Raw genomic sequence first — 15,084 nt, forward strand, 5'->3', positions numbered from 1 at the left:
GACTTGCTGCATATAGTTTCAGGGGAAAGCAGAAGCTGATGCAATCCTGAGTTATATAACCACGAATCAGCATATGACCACAATCATTACGTAAGAGTATTGATGTAACTATTAGAGATGTAAGTAACCTTTATGTAACTGGCACATAAAAGCCAGTTGGTATCCCCTTGGTGCAGTTTCCTTCTTGTATGTCATCTGGTAGGCATGACCCAATGTTCAACAGCTCCATAGCTTTTCTTTGGTGTGAGCGAACCCTTTGTGAATCTAACTGACCTCTACCTCTTGCTTTTCACTATTTCCACCTCTTCTGAGGAAGTTCCATACTGTTGTTCACAGTGACAGTGGAGTCCTGGTGTGGAGCTGTGGACTAATGTGTCAGACTGCAAAGTTGTTTGAACTACAAGGTCAGTGGTTCAAGCTCACCATCTGCACCTTGGAAATCCTACAGAGGGTTTCGATGGCACTGCATAACAACAACAACAAACATAATTTTACAATCTCTCAACACCTATGACAGCATTTGCTATTTTATATTTGCTGTTTATTTGTTTTTTAATTTTGTTATTAATACTGGGATGAAATGATACCACATTGTTATTTTGATTTGCATCTCTTTAATAGCTAATGATTATGAGAATTTCTTCAAATGCTTGTTGGCTGCCTGAATATTTTCTTTGGTGAAATATCTGTTCATGCCCTCTGCCCATTATTAAATTGGGTTGTTGGCCTTTTTGGTGTTGAGGTTCTGAAGTTTTCTATTAATTTTATAGATTTATTCCTTGTCCAATATGTCCTTGCAAGGAAAAAAAAATCCCCAGGCTTTGGATTCTCTTTTCACTGTTTAAGACTTTTGAAGTGTATAAATGTTTAGTGTTTAGGAGGCTCCAGTCATTTGATTTATCTTCTGATATTTCTACATTTTAGTTATAGTTGATAACTAATTTGTTCAATCTACCCCAGTTTTTTATAGATGGTCTTTATAGTTTTAGGTTTCACGTGTTGGTCTTTAATATATCTTGAGTTAGTTTTTTTTATATGGTTAGATATGGATCCTCTTTCATTTGTCCTACAAATGAATATAAGGTTTTGACGGTATTGTTTATATTATTGCTTTCTATCCCACTTAAAAATCTGTTTTTCACTAGCAGGTAGTGAAAACCAATATCCACAAGACAGTCAAACACCTTAACATTATTTCCCCTCCTTAACCCACTCAGACTATGTCTTGAGATCTGTATCACAGAACCCTGTTGTTCTAAAGTTGTGTACACATAACTATTTTCCTCTCTCCCATTAAGGTCACAGATTACCTCCCTAAGTCTTCTCCTATCATCCCTCTTGTTCTTTTTGAACAACCTGTCTCTTTGTCTATGTACAGCTTCTGCATAAGCATAATGAAGTGTACTGGAATTCCCATTCTTTTCAAAATGATCCATAATTTGTTATGATCTACATAGCTGAATATCTTTGCATAGTCAATAAAGCACAGGTAAACAAACATCTTTCTGGTATGTTCTGTTTTTAGTCAAGATCCATCTGACAGCAACAGTTGTGTCTCTGGTTCCACATCTTCTTATGAATCCTGCTTGAATTTCTGGCAGTTCCAATGGATGTATAGTTGCAATTATTTTTGAAGTGTCTAGCAAAATTTTACTTGCATGTGGTATTAATGATAATTTCATTAAATTCGGCATTCTGTTGGAACACTTTTTGAGGGGATTGTCACAAATGTGGATCTCTTCCAGTCAATTTTCCAAATACCTGCCTTCCAACTATTTTGGCATAGACAAGTGAGCACCTCCAGTGCTACATCCATTTTTTGAAACAATTAAGTTGATATTTTGTAAATTATTAGCCTGTTTTCCATCAATGCCTTCAGGACAATTTGGACTTAATCCTTCAATACCATCAGCTCTTGATCATGAGCTATTGCCTGAAATGAACGCATATAAGCCTACTCTTTGTTTCAGTGACTCTGATATTCATTCAGTCTTCTTTTGATATCCCTACATTTTTCATTATTATACCTATGCTGCTGTTGTTAAGTGTCATTGAGTCATTTCTGACTCATGAAGACTGTATTAAACTTCTTTATCTTTATGGATTCTGTTCTGATTCATATAAGTTTTTCAAGTAGTGGCTGATGAGTTTGAATCTTTGAACTTTTAGTTAGTGGTGGTGGTGGTGTGCTGTGAAACAAGTTCTGACTCATACTGACTCTGCATAGGGTTTCTGAGGCTGCAAATCTTTATGGGAACAGAAAGTCTTATCTTGCTCCCACAGAATCACTGGTAGTTTTGAACTGCTGACCTTGAGGTTAGCAGTTCAGTGATTATCCTATAGCACCACATCAGGATTCCATTTTACCCACAGAAATTCGTCAAAACTGAAATCAAGGCTTGAAATTTGTCTTCACTTCTTTCAGTTTGAGAATATAGAGAATGTTCTTGCCTTTTCATTTTCTAATTCCAAAGGTTTGTATATTTCATTTTAATATTTTAGTTTTCTTTTTAGCTGACCTTTGAAATCTTCTGTTCAGCTCTTTTACTTCATCATTTGTCTCATTCTCTTTAACTAGTCTGTGTTCAAGAGTGGTCTTCAGAGTCTCTCTTGAATCCATATTGTTCTTTTCTTTCTTTCCTGTATTTTAAATGATGGTTTAGTTTTTTTAATGTATGGTATCATTGATTCCATTCCACAACTCATCTGGTCTTTGGTCATTAATACTCAATGTGCCAATTCTACTTGTGAAATAGTCTCTAAATTCAGGTGGCTCTTGTTGCCTTTAAAAAAAAAAAAATTCTGCTTCAGCATTAAATTGTATATGAGTAATTGATGGCCTTTTTTTTTTTGAGCTTCTCCATGGTCTCTTCCCACTGGGATACTCATTTTATTTCTGTGTATTCTATTTGGTGAGGTTCACATTTATATTAACTACTTCTTATCTTGTTGAAAAAAAATGTATTTGCAACGAATAAGCTGTTGGTCTTGCAAGTTTTTATCAAGCAATCTCCAACATCATTTCTATCACCAAGATAATATTCTTTAACTTCAGATCCTTCCTAGTTGCTTCCAACTTTCACATTCAAATAACCAGTAATTATCAATTTATACTGAATACATGTTTTATCAACTTAAGTCTTCAGAAGTCAGTAAAAATCTTCTATTTTTTCAACTCTGGCATAAGTATTGGGTGCATGGATTTGAATAAACTTGATTAAGTCTTTCTTGTAGGGATCCATATTAGTAAATTTAAAAACCAGAGTATTAGATTGACTTAAAATTATTTGCATGTTTTAAAAGCATACACAGACAACATGTTACTGCAAAATGATTCTTTTTCTTACTGTTACTGTAGATCATTAGGTGAGGCATATCCTGTTCACTCAAGTGTATTTGAAGTGACGTTATACAGCAATGTGCAACCTTGTTTAAATGTTTTTGTTATCTCATTTTAAAAACTTTTTGGACATTTTGTACTTTTTTTCTCCATGAAAATTGTCCCCTATCTTCTATTGCTGGAATTTTTTTTTATTACATTTTCTTAGTGACCTGTGTTTTTTCTATTTAACATAAAAAAAGATTGACTTGCACATAATTTTATTTTGATGAAGTGTTCTATTTTCACCCAGCCAGTTGGAGTTTGTTTTTACATAATAGTTTTTCCCTAGAGTCAAATTCATATTCTTTTCCTGCTATTCCTATGACTCAAGCTCAGGTTCCTATAACCAAATATACTCCTAGAAATTTTCAAATCAGTATCTTCTGATTACATGCATTGCTTATATGATCAATAATACATCTTTTTCTTCAGGGAAAAACAAAACATAAAAGTATTATATTCCAAAATGGTTCCAGGCTTGGCCAACTCATTAATGTATGCTATGACTTCTTAAACTTCATGGGACCCATTAAATTATAGATTCATGAGATCTGTGCTTTTAAAGTAGAAGTCCATTTGCAACTAAATAGAGATCAAAAGACCACAGGGTTTATCCTTTCCATTTTCCACAACTTCCAGTACTTCTCTCCCTTTTTCTTTTAATTTATTTTAAAATGATGGGAATTTTCATAAATACACTCTTGAAGTTTTCCTTTTTTTCCTAATGGATGTATAAATTAGTGATTGTGATAAAATAAACTTTCTCAGATAATGTTACAGTCTAGTATTTGACTACACACACTTCTGTTAGTTCATTGTACTGTGCAGCTTGCATGTAGCAGTGATTCAGGAAGGTATGCAACAGGCATTTCAAAAACCAGTAGGGTCACTTGTAGACACTGAATAAAGAAGACCGTGGAATAATTAGTAAATTTGAATTGTGGTGTTGGTGAAGGATAGTGAAAGTACAAAGTACTGTGAGACCTAGTGTGGCACTGTGGGACAATGCATTGGACTACAAGTTCAGTTTGAGCTGCAAGGTTGGTCGTTCAAATTCACCAGCTGCTCCTCAGAAACCCTATTAAAGGGTCACTATGAGTTGGAACCAAGTGGACATCACTTAACAACAAGAACTGTAAGAAGAACAAACAAATCTATCTTTCAAGAAATACATTCAGAGTGCTACTTAGCTGTAAGGATGGTGGGTCTTCATCGCATATACTTTGGATACGTTCTCAGTATTGACCAATACCCAGAAAAGTATAGTGAGATGGATTGACCCAGTGGCTGCAACAATGGGTTAAAACATAATAAAAATTGTGATGATAATGCAGGACCAGGCCATGTTTCATTCTGTTGTGTGTAGGGTAGTTATGAATTAGAGCTGATTCAACAGTACCACACAATAGCCCTAACAAAAAATAGTTGGTGAATAAATGCAAATAAAGCTAATGAATTGTTTCCAATAATTTTTGAAGCCCCCTTATATATACTAGGTTGATATGGGAACCCTCTTTTGTGTTTTTCTCTGGTGTGTGTGCATGTATGTATACATTCACACTGTTATTCATCTCAGATTTGAGTAAACCACATCTGTGTGTATGTATATACGTATATGTTTGCTGTTTTTGTTAAGTGTTGTCTGGTCAGTTCTGATTCATAGTGACCCTGTGTAGAGTTCCTGAGGAGCGGCTGGTGAGCTTGAATCACAGACCTTGTGGTTCAAACCAACCTTGCAGTCCAGCACATTAACCCTCAGTGACACACCAGGAATCCTGTATATGTTATTGCTGTTGTTAAGTGCCATCAAGTCCATTCCGACCAATAGTGATTAATCTACATCTAGTGCCATGGCGCCACAAGATACAGTCAAATAGGTACTGACCCATGGAGACTTTATGTACAACAGAATGAAACACTGCCTGGTCCTGGGCCAATCTCACAATCGTTGCTATGCTGGAGCCCATTGCTACTGCCACTGGGCCAATACATCTCATCATGGTTATTCCTCTTTTATGCTGACCCTCCACTTTATCAACCATGATTTCTTTGTCCAGGGACTGGTCCCTCCTGATAATATATCCCATGTATGAGAAATGAAGTCTGACGGCTACACTTCTTCCAACACAGATTTGTTAGTTCTCTTGCAGTCTCTGGTATATTTAATGTACTCATCTAACACCTTAGCTCAAATCTATCAATTCTTCCTTATTCATTGTCCAAGTTTCACATGTATATGCAGTTATTGAAAATACCATGGTTTGGAGTTTGGGTCAGGTGCACCTTAGTCCTCAAACTGACATCTTTGCACTTGAACACTTCAAGGAGGTCTTTTTTAGAAGATTTGCCTAAAACATTCGATTTGTTGACTTCTGCTTCCATGAGTGTTAATGGCTGATCTGAGCAAAATGTAGTCTTTGACAACTTTAATCTTTTCTCAATTTATCTTTTTTCCCCCACATATATTCTTTTTTATTTATTATACTTCCCAAACCAGAGACATTCAACAGTAGTTTAGACGGCAAGCTCACAAATTTTTTTTCAAAATGCACTCCCCCCATTGATGAACAACATAAAAATAGTAATCTAGAGTTCAGCTGAGTACACCATGGTGGAGGCTTAAGTGATGAGGTCTTCCAATTTCAGAGTGATTTGTCTTCAAGTTGTATCATAATTTTAGTGGAAAAACAATTTAAATTTGGTGAAATGAGGCTCATCTCAAGACAGGGTTAATAACAGCATTCAGTGAATTTCACATTCTTCTTTTGTGACCTGTAAAGAAAATGAATGGTGACTAGAAGATCAGTGGGATTCCAGCTCCAGCTACAAATGGAATGACAATATACCAGGACATAAACACCTATATTTTAATTTACAAAGCTAATAGAAGGTTTAACGTGCAACTTAATTACAGACCAACTATACTACAACCTTTTCAAATGGCAAAAATACAAAAAAAGTATTACAAAAGTATTTCAGAAAAAGTGAAAAGTTTAAGTGCAAAGTAAATAAAAACACTGGAAAATATCTTGCAAGAAGGCCTTCAGCTTAGAAAAAGTTATTGCCAAAGCAAACATTGTTATTTTGCACACATTGTACTAAAAAATACCTTTATAAGGTTGTTGTCTGGCTAAAAGTATCAAAAGATTTATAGGTAAGAAACAGATATCTTAACTGACAAAGATGAATAGAAAACAAAGAAGCTGTCTACCCCAAAAGGTCATACTCATTAAAATTTCTGCAGTATTATGGGATTATTGTTGCTGTTGTTATATGCCTTGGATTTGGTTTCAACTCATAGTGACCTTGTATAGGGTTTCCAAGTATCAGGTAGTGAGTTTGAACCGCCAAACTTGTGGTTTAAATTGAAATTTTGGTCCACAATGCTGAACCAGGACTCCACTGGATTTTTGTTGTTGCTAGGTGCCATTGAGTAGGTACCTTATGTGTAGCAGAATGAAATACTGTCCGATCCTGAGCCAACCTCACTACTGTTGCCACACTTGAGTCCATCAGTGCTGCCAATTGGCCAATCCATCTCGTTGGGGGTCTTCCTCTTTTTCTCTGACCCTCCACCTTACCAAACATACTATCTTTCTCCATTGACTGGTCCCTCCTGACAATATGTCTGAAGCATAAGAGACGAAGTTTGGCCATCCTGGCCTCCAAGGAGCACTCTGGCTGCACTTTTTCCTATGCTTATTCTTTTGGCAGCTCAAGGCACTTTCAATATTCTCCTCCAACACCATAACTCAAACGCATAAATTCTTCTATGGTCTTCCTTATTTACTTACTGTCCAAGTTTCACATGCATATGAGGTTATTGAAAATACCATGGCTTGGGTCAGTCATACCTTAGTCAGGCATTAACTCACAGTGCCACACCAGGACTCATAGTGAGGTAGCAAGGCATAATTTTGTCGTGTAAGAAAAAAAATCTCATTTTCTTAAGGAAATTGTAAATACAAAAACATCCATTTCAAAATAAAAACAATCCCAGATCATGTAGATATTTACAGTGATTATATTAATATAAGCAACATACATACATGTTCAGTTGTAAGATGCTATTAATTTTCTGTGACCAATATATATCTTTTCTTTAATACTAAGAACATTATAGAGCTAACACAAAGTCCTAAAGATAACCTGCTTTTGTTGTTGTTAAGTGCTGCCCAATCAGATCCGACCCATAGCAACCCTATATAGGGTTTCTGACAAGCAGCTGGTGAGCTTGAACCATTGACCTCATAGTTTAAAGCAACTTGCTGTCTAGCACATTAACCCACAATACCACACCAGAAAGATGGCCTAGTAATCACTAAGTTTTTCTTAAGTCTTCACTTTAGATGGTGTTATTCTAGCACAGGTGTCCTGGTGTGGTGCTATGGGTTAACGTGCCAGACTATAAAGCCCTTTAAACTGCAAGGTTTTGAAAACCCTATTACAGCATCACTATAGGTTGGAATCAACTGGATGGCACTTAAGAACAATGCCAATTCAGGCAGAGTCTGTTTTCATGTGCTTAACACTTGAAACTTTGGTTGCAACATACCAACTGACTAGCAAACAATAAGCCAACCATTTGGAGAATGTTTTAATCAAACAACTTGCAAGCATCTGGGATGAAAACTCCTCAAGATGCACAGTTGTGAGCATCTACAACCATCACTACTTGGGCTGAAGACTGTTCTGGCTGTTCTTCTGAAATGACATCTCAAAGAAATATAGCCTGAAATAAAACATTTTAACAACAACAACAAAAATAATTTGCATATGCACAATTTCTCCACCAATTCGTGTGTCAACCATTTATAGTTAACTTTTCCACTTGAAAAAATGCAGTAACAAAGTGGACATTGTGCTTCACTATATCAATTAATGTTCACAATTACAGGGACTACAACTAAGTATACAGCATCAAACTGTGCTGCCCAGAACCAGTTTGTACTGAAATTAAGTTCTTTACACCAAGTGAATGATTGTCCACAACCATTGGCTAGTGAACATATGATCTAAAATCCCTAGATTTCTGATCACCTGCTTTGCTTCTTTTGTCTTCAATTCATGCTTAGAAAACTTACATGTTATTGTTGGTTTGACCAATTTGCTTTCCTGTGGGGTTTGGGCCTGCTGACCTTGCTCACTGGAAAAGGCTTCCTGTTATGCTGCTTTAACATTGTCCAACAAAATGTGCAGTCCTGTTGGTGGTTCAGAGTATTTAAAACAATACAGAATAGCTGCCTCAGTTACATGTAATTCAGGGATTCCTCAAAGCAAAGCCCACTACAATAGCTTAAGTACGTGGCAAATTCTGCAGGAAACCTTTACACAAAACGTCAACAGGAGTGGACTTCTTTTCACCAGCATTTTCATAATTTTATTTCTTTGTTGCAACCTTTAGTCCTTACCATAGCAGACTGGTTCTATGAAAATACATCAAAACATGCCCTAATGATTCCATATCATCTTGACAACTCTGTTCAATACCAGGATGTACATATAAGACAGTATCAGTGAGATTTGTAGCTTCTCTGTATGGTGTATCTTGTCCTGTTATTTCTGCCCTTTTTGGCCAAGCTGAAATCAATAAGGCATAACAGGTTTAATCCTGAGAAAGATGGGTAATGAGAAGTACTAACAGTCATGCTTCTTTTCCTCTTCCCCATTGGAGATTATAAACACTTATTACAGTAACTCCCAATACTCATTAGGAAGTTATGTGGTTTAATGTTTCAGTGCATAAAATTCTTTGTATGTGCATATTCAATTCTACTAGTCACCTGGTCAGCTTAAGTACAGTTTTCATTATGAACCTTCTTGAACAGAAATGAAAGAGGTCTTAGAGGCTAGGTCTGAGAATATTCATGACTAGTATGTTGTAGTCTTTTTCTTGATAATACCAGTGTTGGTGAAGGATGCCAACCCCACCTTAAATAATCTTACAGAGTTTGTATGAACATTTTAATATACCTTGGACTTCTTCCTTTAATATCACTGGTTCTTGATTATATGCTACCTCCTAAAATGGTTGAAGATTGACCATTTCTTTTGACATGATGACTGTGCAGTCTTTCTATCTTCGTTTGATGCTTTCTGTATCATTTAATATTTTGCCTATAAAATTCTTCAATATTTCAAGTCAAGTCTTGAATTTTTTTCTTCAGATCCCCTTACTTGACAAATGCTGAGCATGTTTTTCCCTTTTGGTTTTTAACTTCAGGTCTTTGCACATTTCATTATAACATTTGACTTTGTATTCTTGAGCTGACCTTTGACATTTTCTGTTTAGCTCTTGTACCTCCTCACTTCTTCCATTTGTTTTAGCATCTCTAGACTGGAGAGCATGTTTCAGCATCTCTTCTGGCATCCATTTTGGTCTTTTCCTTCTTTCTTGTCTTCTTAATGAACTTTTGCTTTCTTCCTCTATGATGTATTTGATGTCATCCCATATTTCTCCTGTTTTTCAGTTTTTAGTGTTGGAATGCATCAAATTTGTTCTTTAGATGATCTCTAAGTTCAGGTGGGATGTGTTCAAGGTTATATTTTGGCTCTCATGGACTTGTTTTCAGCTTAACTTTGAGTAGGTACTATATCTACTGACTAACTTTTTGTTGTTGTTGCTAAAGTTCTGTCAAGTCAGTTCTCAACAAAGAGACTTTGTATAGTGTTTCCAAGGAGTGAGTGGTGGGTTTGAACCTCCAACCCTACAGTTAGTAGTTTAGTGCTTATTTTGTTAAATGTCGTCGAGATGGTTCTGACTCATATAGTGTTTCTAAGAAGAAGCTGCTGGGTTTGAACCTCTGACCTTGTGCTTAACAGTCCAATGCTGATTCTACAGGGCCACCTAGAGAAGGTGAATTTTAATAAAACAAAATAAACACAAACACAGAAACAAATTCATTGCCATTGAGTCAATTATTACTCATGGCAATTCATGTGTTATAGATTAGGATTGCTTCATAGGGTTTTCATAGCTGTAATTTTTATGGAAGTAGAACATCAGGCCTTTCTTCCACCTCTAATAATGATTGTGTCAAATTGTCAATCTTAATGCCAATAGGCATGTAAAGATCATTTGCACCATCTAGAAACCTGGATTTGAATACTTTATGTATTTTAACCAATGTAAAGAAAAATGTTGCTGTTGGTAAGTGCCTTTCAGTCAGTTCCTGCTCATAGTGACCTTGTAGAGGGTTTCCAAGGAGTAGCTGTTGAGTTTGAACTCCTGACCTTATGGTTCAAAGAAACTGCAGTCTAGTGCTTATCCTAGAGCACCACAATATATTGTTTCAATTTCTTGAAAGTTAGCATTGGCAGTGCTAATTTCCATGAAAGTTGCTTGTTTCATTGATATGGAATGCAAGGCAACAGTTAAGAATGAGTCCGAGAAAGAAAATGTTAAGCATTCAAAATAAAAGAAAAATAACATTTAATAAAGCTGGAGGGAAATGTCAAATATGAATTTCTGGCTCTTCCTTTAGCTTTACAGACATGAGCTGTAGGGGAAACAATCAGCTTAGTCATATATTTTCTGTAGCATCACAATAAATTTATATTGCAGACCCAGAACAGACAGTGTTTGATTTAAAGAGTAAAAACAATATATATCAGTTTCTACTTTGGGGACTATTTTAGTATTATAACCATAAAATTAAAATTTGATAATGAAAATACTTTTAAACAAAAATGTCTGTCTTTTTATGAATCTAAAATTATAAAGCCAATTCTAACAAATCTACTTTCTCAGGCTATTAGAAGCACAACCCTAATGAAGTCCTAAAAAGAAATATGAATGCCATTTAAAATGAGAAAACTAAGAATATTTTATAAAATGAAACAACAGAAGAGAATCACATACTCGTCATTCATATGCACTCACTGTTAACATCATATTCAACAGCAATTTGAACAGTATCTAACACATATTAAATGCTTAAAACATTTGCTACATTAGTGAATATGCTTTATTTATAAATTATAGAATCGTAATGTAAGCATGAATTGTGGCAAGTTCTTTTATTGCAACTTAAATAATAAGGGCTATCTGACATAGCATTGCATGCTTATTTGTTTTCTTTAACTTTTTTATTGTTAGGCTTTCAGGTTGTCTATTTTTGATATTGTTAACCGTAGTGCCATGATCATCCTTGTTCCTATATTTCTATTAACATTCAAGATTATTGTCTTAAGATATGACAACAAATTGTTTTATCTTATAAATTTGAAAGAAACAGTATACTCATCCCTCAGAAGTACAGTTTCTCAAAGCTAGCTACATGAAATATTAATCTTGCAAAATATTTTAATAGAGTTTCTACATAGCTTTAATGAAAGATTTTGTAAAGTTCTGTGTATTACATCTCCCTGTTATAAATTCACAATGCACACTTACCTATTAAAAGTCTTGAAAACTTCACTAAAATAAATGAAAAATATTTCTACCTGACATTGTTTAATCAATTGTTTCTTAACCTTAAGTATATAAACTATATTGATATCCTGACTAACTCCTATTCTGTAGGGTACTCTGTAGAAAGCCCTGTATCAGGGAGGACTTTATAGTAGCCACTACCTCCTAAATTTAGATTCGAAGTATGGGGTATCATCTAGCTACAGGTTAATAATATTTATATAATTACTTTATCTGTCATTTCCTAATTTGCCTGAATATAAGGTATAAGGTTATGAACAAGGTTTCCTGTTTTCACCAATATGATGTCAAATTGTTAAGTTTTATTGTCCTTGTTGAAATCTTCATTTTCCAGAAAACTTTTTCAAAAAATGAAAACTTAAGTGGATTCATGCGATCAAAAATCATGAATTAAGTTCTCTAAAAGCTCTCCCCTCTACCCTTTTAAAGTTAGCAACGGTCTACTTGGTTCAATAATTATTTGTGGATTAATTCTGAGGACTCATAAAAAGAAGTCCTATACGCATGGTCTCTATGAGTTAGAATTGACTCAATGGCACTTAACAAGAACAAAAACAGTATTTATTTTGGTGCATACACACTTTTCAGAGGCAGCAATGTTTTAGCTAAAAATAAAAAAAGAATGGCTTAAAATACATTAAGCTATTGATTATTTTAATATATTTTGGTAAAATTGTAAGTAATTTATTTCTTTTTTACGCTTTTTAAATTATCAACATAATCTATTCCTTTCATATGCTATTTGAAGAAAGTGGAATCCTGGTGTTGTGCTGTGAGATAAGCACTTGACTGCTAACCATGATATCAATAGTTCAAACCTGCTCTTTGGAAAGCTTATACAGGGTTGATATGAGTCGGAACCAACTCAATGGCATGTTAGACCATCAACAACAAGGTTACTAAAGTATATAAATATATTTTAAATAAGGGGAACAGTATTAAATGTAGGCTTGCATAAGGATTGTGCTTGCAGGGAATTGTATGATTATTGTTTACATAACAAGAATAAACTGTTTTAGAAAAATTTTATTATGTCTATACTCCGAAAATATTCTAATGTGATAGAGTCCTTCTGATAACCACGACCTCCTAAATTTACATTCAAAGCATGAGGTATTATCCAGCTACAGATTAAGACCACTGACAAAATTCCTATAATTTTCATTTACCAACTCACCAGCCGTTCATCAGAAAGGCTATACAGGGTCTCTATGGGTCAGAACCTACTCAACAACACTTAACAACAAAAACAACAATTTACCTGCCTATCTACTCCAAGACCCTGACTTACCAACACTATACAGTTGCCTTACTGGTTGGCTTGAGGAGAAGTAATTATCATGAGAATCTTATTTATCATTCAACTTCGCTGTGACCACATAGTATTTGTGTTCGTGTAAAGGCTCTGTCAGTTAAAGATTTGAGCTAATGTATTAAAACATCTGGTGTGAAAAGATGTATGTCCAATTATGATTAAGAAAATATAACTGCCAGAGTTGAGAAGTTTTAAGGAAGTCAAACTTGAATAATTCTCTTGAGAAATTGTATTTCAGAATTAATTTAAAATAGGACTGAGCTCTTTTTTTTCCTGGGGGCAAGAAAAATAGGAATGCTGTTTAAAGTTATTCTCCATTTCCAATTTCAAATTTCCAAGTTTTGCATCATGAAAAGTAACTTTTTGGATAACTAGCCTATCATTATTCTACATTTTAAAATATTAAATTGCTATTCATGTAATATCCTGACATTGCTAAAATACTTGCTAGTTTTTGTACCCCCAATGATTTCTAATAGGAAATTTAAGTACTTACTCACTGATGCAAGAAAAAGAAACACTTAGGGACCTGTATGGCAGTTGATTGATTACAGTGGCCTAAGCTAAGAGGTCTGAATTAAGAGATACATATGTATTCAGTCATTCCACTCAACAAAGAGAAAAAAAAAAAATCTTATAGAAAAGAAAGCATTATAATTCAGCAAAATAGACTTAGACTTATCATTTAAAGTATGAGGGTGAGTCAAAAAGTATCCTCACTGTGGCTTTAGAATTTATTTTTATCAACTTTTTGAAAAACAAATACATCATTTTTCAACACAATTTCCTAGTTTTTCAATACATTTTATCCATCTGTCAACAAACTGTTGTATTCCCTTATTTAAAAATGTTTTAGGCTGAGCAGTGAGCCACAAATGCACTGATGTCTTCACTTCTTCAACAGAGTTGAATCTTCATCCTCAAAGGGCTGCTATCAGGGGAACAAGCAGGTAAAATTTCCATGGAGCATGATCAGGAATATAGGGAGAATGCTTTAGCACTTCAAAAGGAAGTTTTTTCAGAGTGTCAACAGTGTGGGCAGAAGTATTCAGATGTGTATTATCATGAAAGATCACAAGGCTCTTGGAGAGCAGTCCTGTGCCTTTAATGTGACGTTTAGACTTCAGCTCTTCAGTGAGCAATGCACTGTAACAAGCACTGTTGATTGCTGAACCATTTTTTTTTTTGACAGTGCTCCAATACTAGCCCTTAAAAGTCACAAAAAACTATGCACATCAATTTTCCATCTGATGGTTGTCCTTTGAACTTTTTCTTGATAAGCAATTGAGGATGTTTCCATTTCATACTCTGTTGTTCACGCTCAGGCTTGTAGTGATGAATCTATGTCTTCTCACTAGTAACGTTTTCTCTTGTTTTTGTTTTTTAAAGAAACTTTTACCTTCCTTTAAGTATCAGTTCAATTTTTGTTTGCAGATGTCCAAACACTTCTGTTTATGCTCTTCCAGGAACTGTTTCAGTATTCACCTTGCACAGATATTTTGCAGCCTAAATCTGTAGTGGATTACTTCATAGGCAGAGCCATGGCTGATTCGTAAATGACTTGTCCCATAATCCACAGTCATGCTTCTATTTGACAAAAACATTTCAGGTGCACACTCAGTTTTGTGATCAGCCATGGATGTAGATGGGTACTTTAATATAATTGGAGTGCAGATAAGTTTGACTTACCCTCATACAATACTGACAAATTTAGTTGCATTGACATAAGGACCTCAATATTCCTGTAAGTTATTTTTAAGATTTGATAATATAAAATTTTTAATAAACTAGCATTGTTTACCATTATTTTAAACTTTTGATGTATAGAACATTGTGACCATCTGGATTTGTATATATGGAAAGAGAGAAACTAAAGATGAAGGTGAGGTGCAGTTTTAGGTAATATGTAATGATTTAATATTTAATTCAAAACTATTTACAAAGTTCCTTCTC

At 34.8% G+C, this 15,084-nt stretch overlaps 1 pseudogene; it reads right to left on the reverse strand.

Annotated features, from left to right (window-relative positions):
- Window positions 1–8,762: 8,762 nt before the first annotated feature.
- On the reverse strand, window positions 8,763–14,768 carry LOC102828953 (annotated as a pseudogene).
- Between the last annotated feature and the right edge of the window lie 316 nt (window positions 14,769–15,084).

This window comes from Chrysochloris asiatica, unplaced genomic scaffold (assembly GCF_000296735.1).
Source record: "Chrysochloris asiatica unplaced genomic scaffold, ChrAsi1.0 scaffold00002, whole genome shotgun sequence".
Classification (NCBI taxonomy): Eukaryota; Metazoa; Chordata; class Mammalia; order Afrosoricida; family Chrysochloridae; genus Chrysochloris; species Chrysochloris asiatica.